General features: G+C 38.0%; 1 long non-coding RNA gene across 1 annotated transcript in view; it reads left to right on the forward strand.

The window, feature by feature from the left end:
* The window catches only part of LOC106149173, a 34,182-nt gene extending 13,454 nt beyond the window's left edge, over positions 1-20,728 (forward strand). The window contains exon 2 of the long non-coding RNA XR_001235164.1: positions 20,515-20,728. This is a non-coding gene — a long non-coding RNA (uncharacterized LOC106149173). The remainder of the gene's footprint in view (positions 1-20,514) is intronic.
* Positions 20,729-21,302: the final 574 nt, after the last annotated feature.

Consider the following 21,302-nt stretch of genomic DNA (forward strand, 5'->3'; position numbering starts at 1 on the left):
AATCATACTTTCTGGTCTATTCAGTAAAATGGCATATTTGGACCAGATGGTCGGTTTCAGCAACAAAATTTTAGGATGGCTTCTGGGGTTTGCATTTTTTGGCTTTGGGTTCAAGAAGACTGCTAGCTGTAAGAATTATTTCAACGGATTGCTGGGCGTCAGGACTTTTCTTTTACAGTTCATGCTCTTCCTCTGGGCTCCTTATTCTGGGAGCCTCTGCCAACAGCACCAAGCAGCCGGCCTCTTGTGCCTGTCCCTTCTGTACTATTGAGCACCGTCATTTGCATAGTACCTCTTCCCTCCAGAGGAACCTGCCCAATCGCTTGCTAATATTCCCGTGACTGCTTAAGTCTTGTGAAGCCAAATTCTCCGGAGTCTGACAATAAGTAATAAAGGTGGTGTGATTGAGTCTCTAACTTGGATCAAAATGGGATGGGCTTGATTAGCAGAATGTCCTCACATCAGACCAAGGAGCCTACTTTACAGAGAAGGGGGTAAAGCAGCGAGCGCTGGAACTGAACTCCACTGGTCCTATCTACCACAGCACTCAGAGCAATGGGAAAGCTTTCTGAATGCACACTGGAAGCTCCCATTCGGAGGCGACACCCTGAGAGGATGTGTGCTACTCTCTAGGACGCAGGATGTGACCGTTTTATTTCACAGCACTGCATCCCCAGTAGTTAGAATGCACAGATCTGTGCGCTAAAGGAGAGGAGGAGTGACCTTGTTCCCCACAAGCTGATACTGCGACATCTAGTGGCTGATACAGTAGCATCCAAGGACCTCCTGGGAGACTTGTGCTAAGCTTCACTTGCCCAGTCATTGTCTTGTCATTCCTCTCGCTGGAGAGACCTAAACCTAGATGTGGAGGTCATTCCACTAGTCACTTCATGGATTTATTGAAAAATAAATAAATAAATAAGAGAATGTCCCAAGAGCCGTACCTGGCATGTACGGTTTACAGTAAGCATCCAGTGAGTGTCAGTTATTGTCTTCTCTTCCTCCTTCCCTCACCTCTCTTCCCCTTCCTCCCCCTCCTTCTTCCCCTCCTTCTTCTCCTTCCCTTTACTGTCTTATTCTTTCTCTTATCCTTCCCTCCTTCTCTGACACTTCTCCCTCCTCCCTCTTCCCTCCTCCTCCTCCTCCTCCTCCTCCCACTTTCAAGAAGAACTGAGACTGGGGTTGTTCAAAGTCCTAAGAGAGGCGATATTAACATATTGGGCTTATTTCTTCTGCCATTACATTCTAAGAAGTAAATTATTAATGATATTAATATCTTTCATTTACTGTCTACTCTGCAACTGGGTGCTGTGGTAATTGTTTCATATACAGTATTGTAGTGGAATGCTGTCCCAGTGACCTTACCAGTTTTCAATAATTAGAAGCATAATTATAATCCTAATAACAGAAAACATGTATTGAGGTTTTACATTATAAACTGCAGGAGACTTCTTAGGTCTTTGTGTGTGTGTGCAGTAACAAAGTATTTTTCCATTTTTCAGTTAAGGAAATCAGCTCAGAGATGGAGAATAAGTTGCCTTTGGTCACCCATCCTGGAGAAGGGGTCACAACCTCGAGCTGGCTGACTCCAGAGACCTGGTCTTCCCACTAGAGCAGTCAGCCCATCATTACTCGTATTTCTCTAGGTAGGAACGTGTATCTGTGTGATTTAAACTTTTCAGTACAATGAAATATTTTCCTTCACAGGAGCTGAAAAGGAGACTATCACTGAGACCAAAAAAGCAAATTTCACATGAAATCTAATCCTGCAACAGCAATTTTAAGGAACAAGAAGATAGGAGTCATGATCCAAAATACTAAGAATAAAGCATAGGATTCTGTTTATGTCAAAACATTTCCCTGTGATTTAAACAGATGCAGGGATTTAGTTTCAACCACGGTGGTTACAGAAAAGAGACTCTTTGCTATGTGATGGAATGGTTGCAGAAATCTGGTATTCTGTACACATTAGCCAGTTTATGCTTAATTAGTGTCTAAGACACACAAATGAGTGTCTATTTAACACATTTTATTGTATTCTATTCTTTAAAGAGTTCAACTTAATTATTTATGCTCATGCAAGATAATTCTCGGAAATTCGAATTTGACTTTTCAAAACAATCCACCAGAGTGTTCCAAGTTAACATAATACATTATAACAAAATTATCTTAGAGTATATAAAAATAGGAAAATAGAGTCATTTGTCCAGCTGTCCAGGCTGTAGGTAGTTGAATTTGACAGATTCTACCTTCTGTAATATCATTTCCACAATAACTAATATGTTTTAAGAGTCTGTTTGCTAGGAACTAAGCCAAAAGCTTTATACTATTTCATGTAATTCAAGTAACAACCCTCATTTCTGCAGGAGGGGAACTATGGTTGAGAGAGGTTAAAATCTTGCACAATGTCACTGAACTAGTATGAGAAGAATCAACACAAAAAATGCAATCGATTAATGTCATAGCTTCAAAGTCATTGATCATCACTGAGTTCTGAACATCAAGATTAAAGGCTTTTCTGTAAATGACACCTTATTAAACTTCCCTGAGAATCAGCTACCCGAGGGAGTCCACTTTGGGTCACTGTGACTGACCTCTGTGTCAGACTGTTAAAGCCATCACAAGCGTTCCAAAAGCAGGCTCAGGAAGGCATCCTTTCACAGAAAGAGTCAGGACTTACGCTCCCAGGATGAAGTTACAAATGCCCTGCCCCACCCAGGGAGCCTGAGCCAATCTGGTGATCAAAGGTGACTCTAAGTGGGAAGAACTAAGAAATGGTCTCTATTAACTATCCTCACAGGCTTAGTCCATCTGAGACATACAGATACTAATGGCTGTTTCCAGGTCAGTTGATGAACACCTGAAAAGCAGAAGCATAATTATGGAACAGACGAATAATAATTCATAATACAGAAGAATTAATTCATAAAATACCCTCTGCCCACTCAGATCTTAAGACAACTGCATTACATGCTTGTTATTTTCTTTTTTACTTTAAAGAGGAAAAAAAATAGCAAAATGACAACCATGAAGACAAAAAAAATACAAAAACAATAAAAATGATACAGGATTCCAAAGCAAGATGATAGGAATTAACCATGGTTGTTACATTACACATTGTTATCTTCAAGGAAGTTGCTCAGATTACCAGATGTAAGCACGCAAGATTGACCAAACCATTAAAGACAATAACAAGTAATAAAAAAGAGTAGAAATGAAACAGAGCTCCATTAAACAAAATGGTAGGAATGCAGCAATGGTTGTTATATTGCATGTTGTTGTCTTTAAATTAGTTGTTCCAATTACCAGATATAAGCATGCAAAACCAGTCAAGAGAAAAAAAATTTAAGCATGAACTGTTCTTTTCAATAAATCAATAGACATCAGCAATACGCTCATCCCAGCTATGCTTGTTATTTTTCCTTTCCTGGGCCTGTCTCCCATTTATAGTGACCGCAGGAGTAGTTCTGGATCCTTCCACTAGGGGGCGTCTGCTTATGTTTTGGGGGGGTTGAGGGGTTGTTGTTTTGTTGGAGTCGTCAGGCAAATGAATAACTATCTCCCAAAGTGTACCAGCCCCATGGCAGTCACTTACTGCAGAGAGCAAATCCTATTTTAAAAACCCATTAAATGCAGAGGTGGTCATTTACTTGCTAAACAACAACAACAAAAGCTCTCTCAATAGCTGTGTGGCTTTGGGGGAGGTTTATTCTCCACAAGGCAACAGCTTGCCACCCACAGCAAGTGCGAGGTTGGAGCAGTCTGCCCATTTGGAAAGCAAACTTCTCTGCCTCTTAAAATTCTGTTAAACGTGACACACAGTCACTGATGATTCCAAGCCCGACTACTGCCTTGTGGGAACAGACCCATGGCAAAGTTCTCCGTCCCTAATAACCACCAGAATATCCCCAAGGGTTATCAAGCTTGTCTCCCACTCACTAACAAGAGGGACTAACAACTGCTATTAACTATTCAGGTTACTCGTTATAGTTAACCCTACAAAGCAGCAAATGACTCCTAATATCAAATGTCTTCTGCTTCATGCAGGCCAGATCCAGCGCTGACACCCTAAATTATTCATTACTCAAGCACGACAGAGATCCCTTCTTGGTTGCTCTCAGGTAGAGGTGAGATAGCCCCTGTCCTAGGCTCCCTAGTGGTCGAGGGTTTTGCATAAATGGATTTCTGGGTTTTTTTCCTAACAACAACCCAGAACTGAACCACTGCATAGCCATGTGGAAAGCACGATGGTCCTGTAGTCAAACAGATGTGGTTCAGGGGATCATGAGGGCCACTTTCTTTCTCTAAGACCAGTAGGTTTATGTCACACTGTCCTACCACAATCTATATTTATACTCCTCATGTTCAAAAGATTGTTAGGTTCCTAGTGATCTGTCTTTGGCTATTAGGGAATGTTAATAAAGATCTTGCACCATAATTCCAATTGTAGGCATCAAAAGACTTCAGTGAAACCTCTAATACCTAAGAGGATGATTGTGGAAATCCAGGGAGTGGCTGCACCACCATCAACAACTTTTCTTTTTAAAATTTTGACTAATAGCTAGCTCATTCATAGATTTGCCAACTCCCAATAGCAAAAAAAGGGCATAAAATATTTATTCTTACATGTGCGATTTTTAAGAACTATGAGTCGCAAGCTGACAAAATTTAAACTAATAGGTAATCTCGTGAGACAGTATTTGCCAGAAATAGGCCTCGTTGATTGCCTGGCTCCTCTGTGCATTCTATTCCTTGGTTGAGAGCCTCTGCTCACTGCTGTCTTGGTGACGTGCTAAATCATCAGAACAGCGTGCGACATCAGCTTTATTCTGACAGAAATGCCTCCTTCACATTATGATTTAGTGTGAGGTCCTTGGCCATAGGAAAAGTTTTCTGAAACATGTAAAATAAAGTGAAACTATTGTTGACAACATTTTCAATGCCCTTCATTTAAGAATCTATGTTGTAGGTTTCTCTTAGTGTTTAGGGACAAGAAAACATATAACTGGCAAATGAGTTTATAATAAAATCAAGGTTTTTCTTTAGTTTTTAGAAAGATATAAAACACTTGGTGATTCATGCCTATAATCCCAGCACTGGGGAGGCTGAGGCAGGAGGACTGCCATGAGTTCAAGGCCAGCCTGGACTATGTAGCAAGTTCAAGTTCAGCTTAAATTACACAGTGAGACCCTGTCTCAAAACACTGAAAAAAAAAGAAGAGGAAGGAGAAGAAGGAGAAGGTAAAAGAGAAGAAAAGAAAATTTTCTTTTTTAAAAATGAAATCAGCAAGCTTTCTTCTTAAAATAATTATCTTCCCATTCTCCTGAATGAGTTCCAGTGTTCCTTTTATTTTTATTTAACTGCCTTGTGGGTATTTTATACATAAGCTATGTTTCTATAGCATGTACATGTTTGTTACAATCATTTCTAATCCTTCCAGATTCAATCAGTAAATATATATCTAGATAGCATAGGTAGAAGACCCTCACCTCAAACAAACAAACAAATGAACAAACAAGCAAACAAAAATCCTCCAGAGGTGATAGAAGCAAACAAGTCATCCAGGTCTCTTAAGCTAATCAAGTTCCTGAGCTAATATCAGGTAAAGCTGTGAAGGCTGTGAGGCGATTCTGAGCCCTAGTGTCCTCCACGCCCCTCTGATCATCAGTTGCTATGTAACATATCAAACCCAAACAGTGGTTTAAAAGCAATAACCAATCATTTATTTTACTGGTGATTCTGGAGGTTAGCTGGAATCAGCCAGCTAGTAGTTCTCAACTCAGAGTGATCTTTCCTTGGGGGACATTTAGAAACATCCAACAACAGTACTTGGCAGTAGAGAGGTTGTGCTATTAGACAGATTTGAAAAAGATTCATATTATTATACCATTCACAATGTGAGGTTTCAGTTGAAAATTACTTATACCAAGAACTAGGAAAAACTTAAGCTGAATAAGAAAACACTATCAATTGCCAGCACCAAGAGACAAAGATGTTAGAACGAGCTGATACAGATTATATACCAGCCATCACAAAAAGATAATGCTCCACCAAGCAATTATGAAAGCACTTGAGTTAAATAAAAAAAAGTAAGTCTCAACAAAGAAATAGAAAATATAAAGAAGAAAAATGAACATTTTGGAAATAAGCATTCAAAAACTTTATTTTCTTTTTCCATCTTATAAGGACATCTAAAATGTTTACTAATAATGGCAAACAACATTACTTTTATTGTCATTTATTTTATGCTGAATTTCTTTCTGTGCCATAAGTTTTTGTTTCTTCAGTTTCTTCTGGGATATCTTTTTCTTCTGTGCAACTTATTCCTCTGGTTTAGGAAGAATTTGTTCATTTTCAGTAAGGATCATCTCAGCATGGCAGGGGAGCTCATGTATGGGTTAACCCGGCCGTGAGCTCTGTAAGCACGGTGGCGCATCTTGGGTGCTTTGTTCACCTGGATATGTTCAATGACCAGAGAATCTACAACTAAAAACTTTAAATAGTCAATGTATGGGCTCAACAGGAGAACAGAGGGAGCAGAAAGAAGCATCAGTGATTTGAAGATTCCTAGTTTGAACAACAGAAACAAAGTAGATTGAAACAATGAACAAGTTCTAAGAGAAGTGTGAGACTACATTAAGTTTGAAAAAGAAATAGAGGCTGAAAATAAAATATCCAAGGAATAGCAGCTGAAAAAACCTAAATGTTCAATTACATAGATATAGATCTATAGACATAGCACTATAGACTCCAGAAACTATGAACAGCACATACGACAAATTCAAGAGAAATCCTCACTGAGACACATTATAGTCAAACTTCTGGAAGCTAAGGACTAAGAAATAAATCTTGGAGGCCATAATGGAGAAATCAACAAGGGAAGAATAATTGGAGCAACAGTGGATTTCTCTTGAGAAAGCATGCAGGTGCACTTTCAAGTACAAGAAAATAAGAATATAAAATAAGAAAAAAAGAAAGAATGCTACATCTGACAAAAATACCTTCAAGAATAAAGGGGAAATCAAGATATTCTCAGAGGAAGGGAAACTCTAGCAGATCTACCTAAAAAAAATGGCCAAAGAAAGTTATTTAAGCATGAAGCAAATTATTAGAAGAAATTATAAGGACTCATTACTATCAGGAAGAAAGAACAAGGTAAGAGTGGAAATATGGTAAATACAATAGAATTCTTTTGTGTTTTCTCAATTATGTTTGATTTTTAAAGCAAAGGTTTTAATATTATCCAACTTGGTGCTCAGCATAAGTAGAGAACATACTTAAGATAATTTTGATATTCTTAGAAGAGGGTAAAAGAATGTAATAAGAGGTAAAGTTTCCCTATTTCCCTGATAAAATGTCAATACCAATAGACATCAGTACATTCTGTATTAACACCAGAGCAATGACTGAAAATGGAATATGAAGGTATATATTCAAAAGCAAATGCAAATGAAATTCAAATGTTCAATTAACACACTTGAGACAAAAAGAAAACAAACCCTGAATTTATCACCCACTATAATAAGGGAGAGACAAAAGGTGAGAAAAAGTTTGTCTTACTAGAACAGAACACTGATTTTGCACTAGATTCTGGGGCAGCAAGGGTTCAAGCACTAGGGATCTAAGGGGTTGGCATCTCTTGTAGAAACATGGTTGCTCAAGTGAGATTCCTGTTGATTAGTTTGCAGTCCTTGGTATGTTTACTGAAGTGAATCTATCACTGACTGGCTGACTTTTAGATACAAGGAAATGATGTGATTGGTTGACTGGCAAGTATGTTCACTAAAGTAAATTACCTTGTCCTATAGGATAGGTTTAAAACTGGCTCCAGGAGCTACTTGTTATCACAACTAGTGAAAAATCCATTTTTTCTTAAATTTGGAGTAAGTTCTTTATTTTCACTGGCATTGTCTTTTGAATGTGTGTATTTACAGTTTATTTCTAATTTTATAAGTCTTTGTCCCCCAATAAAAGCATATCTGCCGTGATATGGTAGCATGGGAAGTGTTCATGGAAAGAAATTAGCATATCCTTTCTTTTTGTCTATTCATGACCAATTTTCCCACTTCTGATACAATACCTGTCCCTCCTACCTCTTCCCCCACCATAGCTTCAGGATGTTCTTCCTTTTCTACAACCACCATGTGGTCTTGAGGACAGCAGCCAGTCTCTGGCCGCATGAATGGATACATGCCCCAGAAGCAGCCAATCATAATGCCATACTCCCTTCAGTATAGGGTTTGGTCTACAAACGAGTGCATGACTCAGGTTGAGCCAATCCTTGCAATCCTTATCGGAATGTTAAGTAGAGATGATAAGAATATTTCCTTTTCCTCTTAGATCTCTAGGTAGAAATACTGTCAGGCCCAAGCTGTCCATGGTCATAGTTATCTCTGCAGAAGGAAAGCCCATCTGCAGGAGCAGAAAATGAAGCCACCACCCATGAAAAGCAGAGATAAGAAACAACATAGGGGCTGAAAAAGAGAATAACATTGACAGCATTCCATGTGTTGGAGGCTACCTTCACCTCTGCTTTTCTTGACTTCTTGAGCAAATATCAGTGTGCCTTCTTATACAACCAAAATAGCCCAGGGTTTGTAAAAGAAGCTTTGGGTAGCAGTTACGAGACAGCTATGGCTTCAGTAGGAGCTGGCTGGGGGAAGAATGAATTTCTTGACAAAGAATTTAAACCACCAGCTCTCTAGATGATAGGACTGTCTTCACAGTTCTCATGTTCAAGCTTTTCTACTGGTCTGTCTCCACACTCAGCTGTGCCTAAGCAAAGCACGTTCAGGAGCATTATTAGAGATCATGTGATATATGAGTCCTAAGTGGGTAAAAGCATTAATCTGATTGCTCTTCAACTACGTGGAGAGGTTTCCTGAATAAAAAATTGTCCCCTTTTTACTCAGCACGTGTTTGCATCATATCTTCACTGCATGGATGCTGTTTGATGACCATCTTTCTCAATAGATTCTGAGTTTCTTCAGGGCAGCAACCATGTCTGGTCATGGTTGACATGTAGTTTTATAACAATGCAGTTATCTACTAGTGCTCAATAAACGCTTCTTCAATGCATGATGGGTAATGAGTCAATAAATGACTGCATTCTCAACTACTGTTTCTGAAATTAATACCTGGCAGTTGTAGAACAAGCTGGGGCAGGGAGAGATTTAGGAGGGCTCATCACTCAACAGCAAGCATTATGGATACTTTATCCCTTAAAGGATTGGATTCAAGAGTCGCCAGTTTCTAGCTTTGCTCTCTAGAAGGGACCTTCGCTCCTCTGGAGAAGGAAGGAAAGAGGGAAAAACAGCACTTTGCTGGCAGAATCATATAAACTCACATTTGTATAAAATTTTGTAGCTCTCCAAACGCGTTTTCATTCACAATGCCTCACTTAATAGGCTGCGGGATGGAAAGGACACGTTCTAACTTTCCTGGTGGAAAAGCACTAGCAACTTTCCAAGCTTTTGCAACTAGCATGAGGAGATAAAATCTGAAAACTGCTTTCAGATTTTACCTCCCCTGGGGGTGCTCTGTAGCGGACACTGTGCTACACCAGTGTGTTCATTTTCATGTTGCTGCTGTACCGCTTACTATAAATGCAGTGTCTTAAAACAGAACAGATATATTCTCTTATACTTCTGGAGCCCAGAAGGTTAAAATTGCTTTCATCAGGCTGAAGTGAAGTATCAATAAGGTTGCATTCTCTCTAGAGGGTTTGGTGCTGGGAATCTGTTTCCTTACCATTTTCAGTTTCTAATGGTTGCCTTTATTACCCTGCTTATGATCCCTTCCTCCACCTTCAAGGCATGTGACTCCAATCCCTTCATGTCACCTCTTCCCTTGACTCTGACTTCTCTTGTACCCTTTTTATATGGACCCTTGTGAGTGCATTGGATCTAGCTAGATAATCCAAGCTCATCTTTCCATCTCAAGATCCTGGGCTTGTGTGTAATATACCTTTGCTATCTGAGACAGTTGTCTTGGTTACTTTTCTCTCATTGCTGAGACAAAATACCTGACACCCAGAATTAAGGAAGGAAAGGTTTATTTAGCTCACAGTTTGTGGAGGTTTCAGTCCATAATAGCTGGTTCCAAGGCAGAGTGGCAAATGGCAGAGGGCAATAGTTCACGGCAGCAGAAAACAGAAAAAGCAGAAGAGCAAAAAAGGAGGAGCTGTAAACAAGATTCTTTCCCTGCCTTGTACTGTATGCAGGCTGCCTGCCCCAGGGTGAGTGTAGCACTCACACCCGTAGGCCCAGCATTGGACCCCAGATCAATCATAAACTCTAGAAACCCACCCCTTGACTGCATAAGGCTTTGGGGGGACATCTAGACATCAACCATAATAACAACATAATTGGAAGTTCTAAGGATTAAGACACGGACATATTTTAGAGTCATTATTCAGCCTATCACAAGTAATAAACAAATAATATAATTATTATGAGGCCTATATGTGGTCTTTATGAGCCCTGTCCAGTTACCATAGTTTGAAGTCTTTAACAATGGTTTATTTCTTCTTTACATGCCACACACAGGTTTGCCAAAATGAAAAGCAACACTCCTAATTGAAAATTACTTAAACACAAGGAGATGCATCGTTAGGTTGAAATACCAGAGGTCCCAAATGAAGAGACCATTCTAGCAATTGTGACAGAATGTGGGTCTGTCTGCAAAGACTATCAGAGTCCCCCCAGCCCTCCCCAGCACATCCTTTCTGTGAGAGCTGCAGGCCAGTGGAAAGAGGGAAGTGGAGGCTTGTGAGCCCAGGGGATTTCAACCACCTATATTGCCTGAGATAGATCTGCTGCCTCTGCAGACATTAGGGCCACTTCTCAGACTGCCCCATGTTCATATCCATTGGTCATTATGAGTATGGGGTTTGACTGCATCCCTAAGAACTCTCAAGCAAGGAGAAGGTAACCGGATAGACTTCAAGCATCAGTGAAACTCTGGGCCTGATGGTTTCCTATTCCATTCTGGTGTATTCCAGACACACTAAAAGAGAACAGTAGCTGAGATTGGCTGTATCTTTGTAGGTCCTTAGTTCCACTTACAAATGAGCATAGTAGAGTTCCTTTTCTGTAGTCTTTTGTCTCTAACTTCCACACACAGTCCCCACCACCCCTTACACAAATCACACCAACCTCTCTTAAAGGGATGTCAAAGGATTATGGGATGAGTCATGTGAAAACCTCCAGTAATTCAAGGTCTCTTCACTTCAGCAAATATCAACTCCAAGGTCATTGGCTAATAAAAGATACTACTTTAAGATCAAGTAGGCATATGAGTGACTGCCTGACTGACTTCCACAGGAAATATCTCTGCACTCAGAATGTTTCCTTCAGGTCCTTTCTTATGAGCATTTTGTGCTTTTTCTTTCCTGAAAATAACATATAAAATAATGTTGCAGACAGTACAATTATGGAAGATTGTGACAGTGATGATATATTTCCATGACTAGCAATGGAAGATAATGACAGTATTCATGTTTTATGATGTTAGCTGAAGATATAATGAGGAATTAATGATAGACATAAGAATGTATTTGAAAGTCAGCAAAATATGAAATTTACAGATTCTAGCTCTTTTATAGAATTTCTTAGGAAAATATGCTGAATTAAAAGACTTGTTATCTTTACTTTTAAAAATATGTATAAAATGCAGTCCAAATTTTTTGTTTTCATTCTTTAATAATGGACAGTCGTTTGTTGGAAGAAAAGGTGCAATGTCACCAAATTCTAGGGCAAAATAAGGATTCTCAGAACTACCAAAGATACAATGATAGCTCCAGGGGAGAAGTAAAAGAGAGAGAGATACAAAAGAAATGTTTATATCAATAATGACTTAGAAGTTCCCCAAATTAATGTCAGACAGCAAAGCACAAATGTAGGAATGTCAAAGAACACTAACCAAGATAAATGCCAAGACTTCAAAATACTATGCTCAGCCATATGCTATTCAAACTTCAAAAAGTCTTAAAAACAACTTAAAATAATTCACAGGAAAAGTCACCTTACTTATAAAGGAACAAACATAAGAATCATATCCCACTTCTCTTTAAAAATAATGCAAGCCATAAGAGTTGCATGAAATATATAAAATGTTGAGAGGAAAATCCTAGGTTGGTTAAACCACCAATCACACATTCCTGCTAAATTGTTAGTCAAAAGTAAAGGGGAAACAAAGACTTTCTTAAATAAAAATCAAGAGAAGGTGTTCCTAGTAGATCCAGTTGTAAGAAATACTTGAAGCTCTTTGGGAAAAATAATATGAGCTAGAAACTCAGGTCTACATAAAAGAGGAAGAGTATTGAAGAAGAAATAAAAGTAAAACAAAACCTTGTGTCTTATTCTTAATTGGCATACAAGATAAGTTTGTTCAAAATAATAACAATACTATGATTAGATATGCAAGTGTACATGGTTATGCATGAGTGAAATGGATAGCTGCAGTGTTGCAGGGACAGGAGGAAGGAATAATAACATTTATAAATTAATTGCACTGCTGTGAAGTGATACAGTGTGAACTGAAAGGAGACCTGGATCAGTAAATATACACTGTATGCATATTGCAAATTTGTGAGCAAGCATAATTGGTATGCTAGGGAGAAAAATCAAATCATAACATGCTCGGCTAAAAGCATAAAAGGCAGAAAATTTGTAGAAAATGAAAATAATAAAGCACAAGGGCAACACAGAAAACATTAACAAAAATGACAGATATCAATCAAACAACACCAATAATCACTTTTTTTCCAATACTCACTTTTAATGTCTAAATGTACAAATAAAAAGGTAGAGGTTGTCACAGTGCATTAGAAATCAAGACCAAACTATAAGAGGTCTACTGAGAGAAACCCACTTTGAATATAAAGACATGGATCAAAAGTAAGGAGTGAGGCGAGGATGTGGAGAGAAGCGAACACCGGCATACTGTTGATGGGAATGTAAATGGTACAGCTGCTGTGGAAAACAGTGTGGAGATTCCTCAAAAAATTAAAAAGGAAACTATAAAAAGACGATCCTGCATCCCAACAATGAACGATCCTGCAACCCAACAATGGGTAAATACCCAAAAGTTATGAAATCAGTACTTCAAAGAAACAGTCCTGTGTTCTTACACTAACCAAGGAATGGAAATAATTGAAGAGTCATTTCCAACTTAAGTAAATGAATAAATGAATGAATGAAGAAAATGTGGAATATAATCAATGGAATGTAATTTAGCCATAAACAATTAAATCTACCAATTTATCACAGGCGCATGGAATTAGAACTCAATATGTTAAGTGAAATAAACCAGGCCCAGAAAGACAAGCACTGAATTATTTCACCCATTTATAAAATCTAGAAAAGCAGATCTTATAGAAATTGGGAGTGGAGTCATTGTTACCAGTGGCTGGGGAGAGGAGGAGGGAAAGAGGGATACAGAAAAATTGACCGAGGTGTAGGAAGTTGCAGTTAATTAAGAGCAAGTAGTTTCAGTGTGCTATTTCACAAGAGGGTGACTATGGGGAACGAAAATCCACTGTACATTTCAAAAGTTAAAAAGAGTAATTTTGAAAGATTTTACCACAAAGAATTTATAAACATTTGGTGAGGTAGATATTTTTAACCTGATTTAAACATTACACAATGCAAACATGTGTATCAAGACATCACATTACTCTATTAATATGCAAAGTTCTGCTTTTATGTACCAGTTAAAAATAATTTAATTTGGAAAACTGAGGCAGAGAGACAGACACAGACAGAGTGCTATAACACTGATGAGTGTTAGTGATGCTAACACTCATCAAAATAAAGAGTTACAAATTAAATTCAGATACAGCAGATTTCAGAAGAAGGAAAGTTATCAAGGCAAAGACACAAAGAGGGGAGTTACATTACAATAAAGTGCTCAATACTCCAAGAAAACATAACACTCCTTAATATGCCTGCACTCAAGAACTAAGTATAAAAATATGTCAGGGAAAGTCTGATAGAACTGCAAGCAGAAATAGAAGAGCCCATTATTACAGCACTAGACAGATCCAGAGATAGATCCAACAAGAAAAGAATCAGTGAGAGCATCATTGAACTCAATAACACCATCAACCATGAACATAATTCACATCTATAAACTATTCCATTCAACAGCAGTATCGTACACATTCTTCTCAAGCTTGTACAGAACACTAGCTAACATAGACCATATGTGGGGCCATAAAACACACCTTCACCAATCTAAAGAAATGAAAATCACAAAATATCTTTACCCAGATCACAATAGAACTAAAATAGAAATTAGTAACATGAAGATAGTTGGAAAATTCCTAAAGACTTGGAGATCAAATAACATGCTTCTACTTAACTGATTTATCAAAGAATAGATCTCAAAATAAATTTAAAATTTTTTGAACTAAATGAAAATAAAACAAGATATATGCCATGCAACAAAAGCAATCCCTAGACAGAAATTTGTATCATTGAATTAATATTGTTAGAAAATAAGAAAGATCTGAAATTAGTAATTTAATCCCCTACCTTAAAGAAACTATATAAAAACAAGAACACATTTAATTCAAAGTAGAAAGAAATAATGAAAAATAGAGCAGAAATAAATGCAGAAATTCAAGGAAATAAAACTGCTTCTTTGAAAAGATAAATAAAATTGAGAAACTTCTACCCAGGCATTAAGAATAAAAGAGAGAAGATATAATGGTATTAGAAATTAAAGATAGTATATTACTGCAGAATTCAATGGTATTAAAAAGATAATAAAGTAATATTATGAATATCATGCCTGCTGGTTTGATACCTAGATGAAATGGACCAATAACATGAAAGACATAATCGGTCAAAACACACAGAGAAAAGAATATACACTTTGAATAGGCCTGTATCTACTAAAGAATTGAGTGAATATTTAATAAACTTCCCAATCAAGAAATCTCCAGAGCCAAGGGCTTCATTGGTGATATATGTCAAATATTTAAAAGAGAGATTATACCACTACTCTACAATCTCTTCCAGAGGAGAGAAACAGAAGAACACATTCTATGAAGCCAACATTACCTTAATACCCAAACCAGGCAAAGACATTGTAAAAATATTATTGAACCTTGTCTCTCATGAACATGAGCTAATGCAATCAATCACATCAGCAGATTAAAGGAGAAAAATCAATGCTCATATCAGCAGATGCAGAAAAAGCAGCAGACAGGATCCAATGTCCATTCATAAAACTCTCTACAAGCTTGGATTATAGAGGAAGAACCTCAAAATGATAAAATATACCACAAAATAATTCTACTGCTAACATTGCACTTAATGTTGAGAAACTAAAACCTTTTCTGATAAAATTATAAGCAAAGCAAAGATGTTTCCTTCCATTATTGGTTTTCAAAAACTCTGCTAGAAGTCCTAGTGAATGCAAGAGAACAAGAGAAAGACAGGGTTAAATAGATTAGAAAGGAAGAAATGAAACTGCCTGTAGTGCTGGGAACATAGCTCAGCAGCACAAGCAGCTGTCTGGCAAACTCAAGGTCCTGAGTTCAATTCCCAGTACCAGAAAAAAAAAAAAAAAAACTGCCTTTATTCACAGATAACAATCATCTAGGTAGAAAATCTGAAAGAATTGACAAAAAACATCCTCTCAATACTAGTAACAATGACAGTAAGCTTTCAAAATAGTAAGGTACTATACCCAAGCCAATCATGTTCACTTATGCCAGCAATTAATGAGAAAAATTTTTAAACTAAAATACATTACCATTTATATTGGCTTCTAAAAATCGAAATATATAAGCATAAATCTAACAGAATATATATAAGATCTATATGAGGAAAATTATGAAATTCTTATAAAATATATCAAAGCAGAACTAAATAAATGGAAATACATTTTATGCTCATGAGTAGGATGATTTAATATTGCCACAGTGCTAATTTTCCAACTTTGTAAATTTCAAGTGATTATAATTAAAATCTCAGCAAATTAATCTGTGGATACAAACAAGGTGATCCATAATAATAGGCAAGGCAAAAGAATAGCTGACCCAATATTAAAGAAAAACAAAGTCAGAAGACTGATACTACCCAAACTTACAGACTTACTATAAATTAGGACTATGTGGTATTAGATGAAAACTAGATGAAAAGAACAACTGCCTTTTGCTATGTGATATCCTACCCTGCCTTGGGATTCTGCCAGTAAAAAAGACATCATCAGATGTAGCCTCTTGACCTTGGCCCAGAAACTTGAGCCAAAATACACATTATTTTCTTTATATCCTACCTAGTCCATAGTATTTTGTTATTAGCGACAAAAATGGATAAAGATACACTTACACCCTTCTCAAAATTAACTCAAAAGTTATAAAAGATCTAAATATAAAATGAAAAAATATAAATCTCCCAGAAGATAACAAAAAAATCCAGATGACCTTAGGTATGGCAGTGACTTTTTAGATACAATACTGAAGATATGATTCATGAAAAAAATAGTTGATAATCGTTTATTAAAAATAAAAATTTGCTCTGTGAAAGACAGTGTCAGATAAACAAGAAGATGAACCACACAGTGGGAGAAGTTATTCACAAAAGCTATACCTAAAAAACCACTACTATCCAAAATATACACAGAACTCTTAAAACTCAGCAATATGCAACAAGAACTTAATTTAAAAAGTACAAATACCTTAACGGCCACCTCTCAGAAGAAGATATACAAGCAGCAAGTAAATGAAGAGATGTTCAAGATCATATGTCATTAGAGAACTACAAAGTAAACAAATAAAATCCCACCACACACATATTGGGATGGCCAAAATCTAAAACACTGACCTCTAATATTAGAATTTCTGTGGAGCCACAGAAATTCCCATTCATTGCTTGTACGAAGGCAAAATGGAACTTTCAAAGATAGACTGGCAGTTTCTTAAGAACTAAACAAACTTTTACATGACTCAGTTATTGTGCTTATTTATCAAAGTGAGTTGAGAACATACCCACACCAAAACCTGCACATGGATGTTGATAGCACTATATTCACAATTGCCAAGGCTTAGGAGCAGCCTGAACCAAGTGAATAGCTAAATACACTAAATATATCTGAATAATGATCTGGGGATTTTTTTTATTTCACATCAGTTACTGTGTGAGTAGATTCAAAAAAGGGGGCAGATGGACAGAAAGAGTCCAAACTAAAGTAGCAGCAATAGTGCTAGAGAAAAGAGAATTGAGGGAAAATATATTTTTGGAGATGTAATCAACAGGACCGCTGCGGGATGAAATGCCTTCACAGTTTGCACACTTGAGCAGACTCCTGGAACAGACACTGTCAAAAGGCCATCATGATTTTAAAATATTAAATGCTCTCACTCAGCTTCTCTCACGCTCTCAACATGAAGGGGTCTTTCCAAAGGATGCTTTGAACCACATTCGATTGTATTCTTTCCGGTTGTGATTTCCACACAAAGCCCATCCTTGCCATTTTCGTCTGTTGGTATTACTTTTTACTTTTCTTTTCCAAATGCACTCACCTACTGAAAGCAAATGAGAACTAAACCTCATTTGTAAAACCATCTAAATAATATGTCAGACCTCAGCAATTTTCAATTAGGTGGACAAGATCCCTACATAGAAAATTCACCTAGTGTTTGTAAAGAGGCTATAAAAAGCATATAGCAAATGTCACTGTGAGCTTTTCATGGCTAACACCAAGACACCCCATTGAATTTTTTCAGTGAGAATTCAGGATTGCCTTAAGAAATTGTCATTGGTTTCTTTCCTGAGCACAATTCCTGCTTTTTTTTTAACCTACATGAAAGCATACTCTTTCAGATGGATCTCAACTGATAAACCCACCAACAGAGCTTATTCTTGGAGAAAAGAAGTCTGCGGAAAGTGTGCCTGAATTATCTGTGGCCTTGTTATGCACATTGACCTCGGTATCACGCCTTTCACATGGGTGTCACTAATGTGCCTTCTGAGGACAGAAATGTCCGTTTGTGTCCAGAGAAGAGAGAAGGAGCCCGTGGGGGAAAGTAAGACCACCAGCACCATAGACATGGGGAGATTCAGACAGGAAATACACCTTAATGAGGATGCAGGGGCCAATGGGCTGTGTGGTATAAGTCCTCAGACTCTTCCAACCAGGAGTTCTTTAGTGATATCTACACTGCACTGGAAGCAGCTTAATAAATAGCTGGAATTTAGTGAGGATTCACATACGAATCATCTTATCTTTCTCCTTCCTCTCTATCCAGATTGTTCTAGAGGACCTTGTTTCACAGCTTTTGATGGTGTCTCAGGCAGCTTCACTACCTTCTAATACCTTTCTTTTCCATGAGCAATCTTTTTAGTTTATAAAATTTATTTTGAAATATATTGATGTCCTGTCTAATCTACAACAAAATTTAACTTTCATTTTTAATTCGATGCTCCTTTTTTCTTTCTCTCCATTTCCTGACTCTCCCTCTCCCAGTTTAGCCTGACTCTGGCTCAAGGACTTGCAGTGAAGGTTGATCGTGATCTATTTATTTCTCCATCTTCTTCCCTCTCTTCTAGTGCTTTCAGGGTCATGATCTAGTGTTATGGCTCAGATCTAAAATATCCTCCAAAAGTCTCTTGCTTAGAGGTGGAGCTTGTTTAAAGTAATTGGATTATGCATGCGCTATACTCATATGTGGATTAAGTGGACAGTCCTCAGATGAGATCAGAGCTGACTGTGCCGTTCGGAGGTAGGGTCTGGTTGGAGGGGCAGGTCATTGGTGGCTTGACATGGGAGGGTGTGTTCTTGTCTCCATTTCCTCCCCTTTCTCTGTTTCCTGGCTGCTAGGATGTGAGTAGCTTTTTTCCACCATGCCTTTTCGCCAGGCTATTTCTGCCTTGCAGCCAGCCAATCATAGACTGAACCCACTGACACTGCAAACCAAAATAAATCCTTCCTCTTTTCAATTGGGGGTGCCAGGTATTTTGTTTCATTGACAGGAAAGTGACTAATACACCTAGATAAGAAAGACTGGAGGAAGGAGAAAATGTTTGGGTTTTTTTCCCTTAGGCGGTCACTGAAATATTTCTCCCTTGACTAGCGCTACATCATTGCTTCTGTGTGACCCTCACTCAAATTTTGCCTTCCTGTGAGACACATGTGTGAGTCCTTCCGAGATACAGTGGGAACAACTACACCATTCAGAGTAATGTGCTGGAATGGAATAATGTGCTTCACAGTTGCTCTTTTTGGACTACTTTTAGCTCCTGCTCCCATGGTACATCCCAAGGTTGATCCCCTTCACCCTGTGTGTTGACCTTGATGGAAGATTCCATTTAGATGGCTTAAAACTGACTGCCTTCTGTGGTGGGAAATTCAGACCAAATGCTGCTCTTCTCCTCCTTTTTCTCCTTCATCATTACGAACTGTACCATCCATCTCATGCCCTCAGAATTCTTCAGGCTTAAAGTAAGCCCCATTCTTTATATTCAGGGAATCACCCACACACACACCCCAACTATAGCATCAGGGAGTCAAGCCCTCCACTCTGCTCCCTGGTGGTGCAGCTGAAATGGTTGTCGTGTTTCTGGGTCCTACCAATATCCATGTCCAAAGTAAAACACCAGCCTGCCATTCTTGAAGCATCAACTTCTAAACTCCATGTGTTTTCTTAGAACCTGGTTGACTAGTTGGCTCTGAAGGTCAGACTGCCACAGCTCTCCCCAGTAAACATGAATTCCCACATCAGTGTTGGATAAGATTCCTTCAAAACATCATGTCTTCACTTTATATAGGATGGTTAGGTTGTGTGGGGGGGGGGATGATGGTCATCAGACCAATAGATTATCCCAGAAAGCTGTAAAAGGCACAATTGTCATGTCCTTGGCACTCTCTTAAGAATGGAAGGAGTAGCTTTTCTGCTCTCCTCTGCTATGGGGATTTGAAGAAAACTCTAAGAAAACAGATAAAGTCTAACAGTGTATAAGTAGGTTGTGCACAGTATTGCATTGATATGAGTCATTCATTGTAAATATACAAAGATGTAGACACTGTGAGTGAAGACTGATACTAATTGAGAACTATAGAGGGCAAGCATAATGGCTATTCATATAAAGATAACTTTACAACCAGTCTCTGAGCATCCCTGTCCCAGGTGGGGAAAAGCACAACAGAGACTGCACAAGGAGGGCATTTTCAATCATTTAAAAATGTTTGCAAAAATATCAATGTGGCAGACAGGGGAGCAGGTGCTGGAGATGAAGAGTACAACCCAAAGGGCTGAGGGCTTCATGTGCAAAACACTATTCAGGCATCTAAAGGTTAAGTGAAAGAAAACAAAATCCCCAATCATACTCTTCCCTAAATGGATTTGTAATTGTGTTCCTTGGGAGCAGACTGCAATATCAATAACTACAGTATAATGAACTGATGCTCTATTCAATTTTCATGGGGAACTTTGAAGTTTTTTCAATAAACTATGAATCATGTTTACTTGAAGACCAATTTCACCCCACTCTATATCCACAGGAAGAAGTGCACTCATCGGAGAGGATCAATTACTCCCTCCCGAGCACCAGTCTGGAGAAAGCTCTGAGCAACATTCATCACTGGCTCTGAACTGTGCCTAATATTTCAGACTGTTTAGGAGCTCATGCAAATGGTTATCTTTAAAGATGTATCAAATTAGAGGAAAAACGGATAATACCCTGGAATTAAAATTCATTTACCCTCAGTAAAATTCCATCAGTTCAATCAGTGAGTATTTCCTTTTGCTAATTAACTCTTCAGTTATGTAGCTCATGCTATCCAGTTCCCACACAGAATAACTACAATCCTAGATTCCACTGCTTGCACAAGAAAAAACGCGAGATATTTTTTCTGGGTATGGAACATCTTAAAAGGCACTGGGAATGCTACATGACACATGCCTGTAATCTCAGCACTCAGTAGGCTGACACAGGAGGACTGCCATGAGTTCAAGGCTAGCCTGAGCTCCATAGTGAGTTTAACTACACTCTGAACTGCATAGCAATATCCCATCTCAAAAAAAAAAAACCAAAAACAATACAAAACAAACAAAAATAAACCTAAAAGGTTCTGGGAACATTGGGAACATTGTACAGATTATTTGTTATAGACACCATAGAAAATACATAGCAGTATCACCATCTTACAAAGGAGTAAATGAAACTCAGAAAGTAACTTGTCTATATTCATGTGTTTAGTAAGTGTTGGCAGAGAAATCAAGGTAGGTGTCTCTAACCCAGAGCTTAGACTCTTTATTTACCTTTTCTCTACAGAAGATCAAAGAAAAA

This window comes from Chinchilla lanigera, unplaced genomic scaffold, assembly GCF_000276665.1.
Source record: "Chinchilla lanigera isolate Chin_1 unplaced genomic scaffold, ChiLan1.0 scaffold00037, whole genome shotgun sequence".
NCBI classification, from domain to species: Eukaryota; Metazoa; Chordata; class Mammalia; order Rodentia; family Chinchillidae; genus Chinchilla; species Chinchilla lanigera.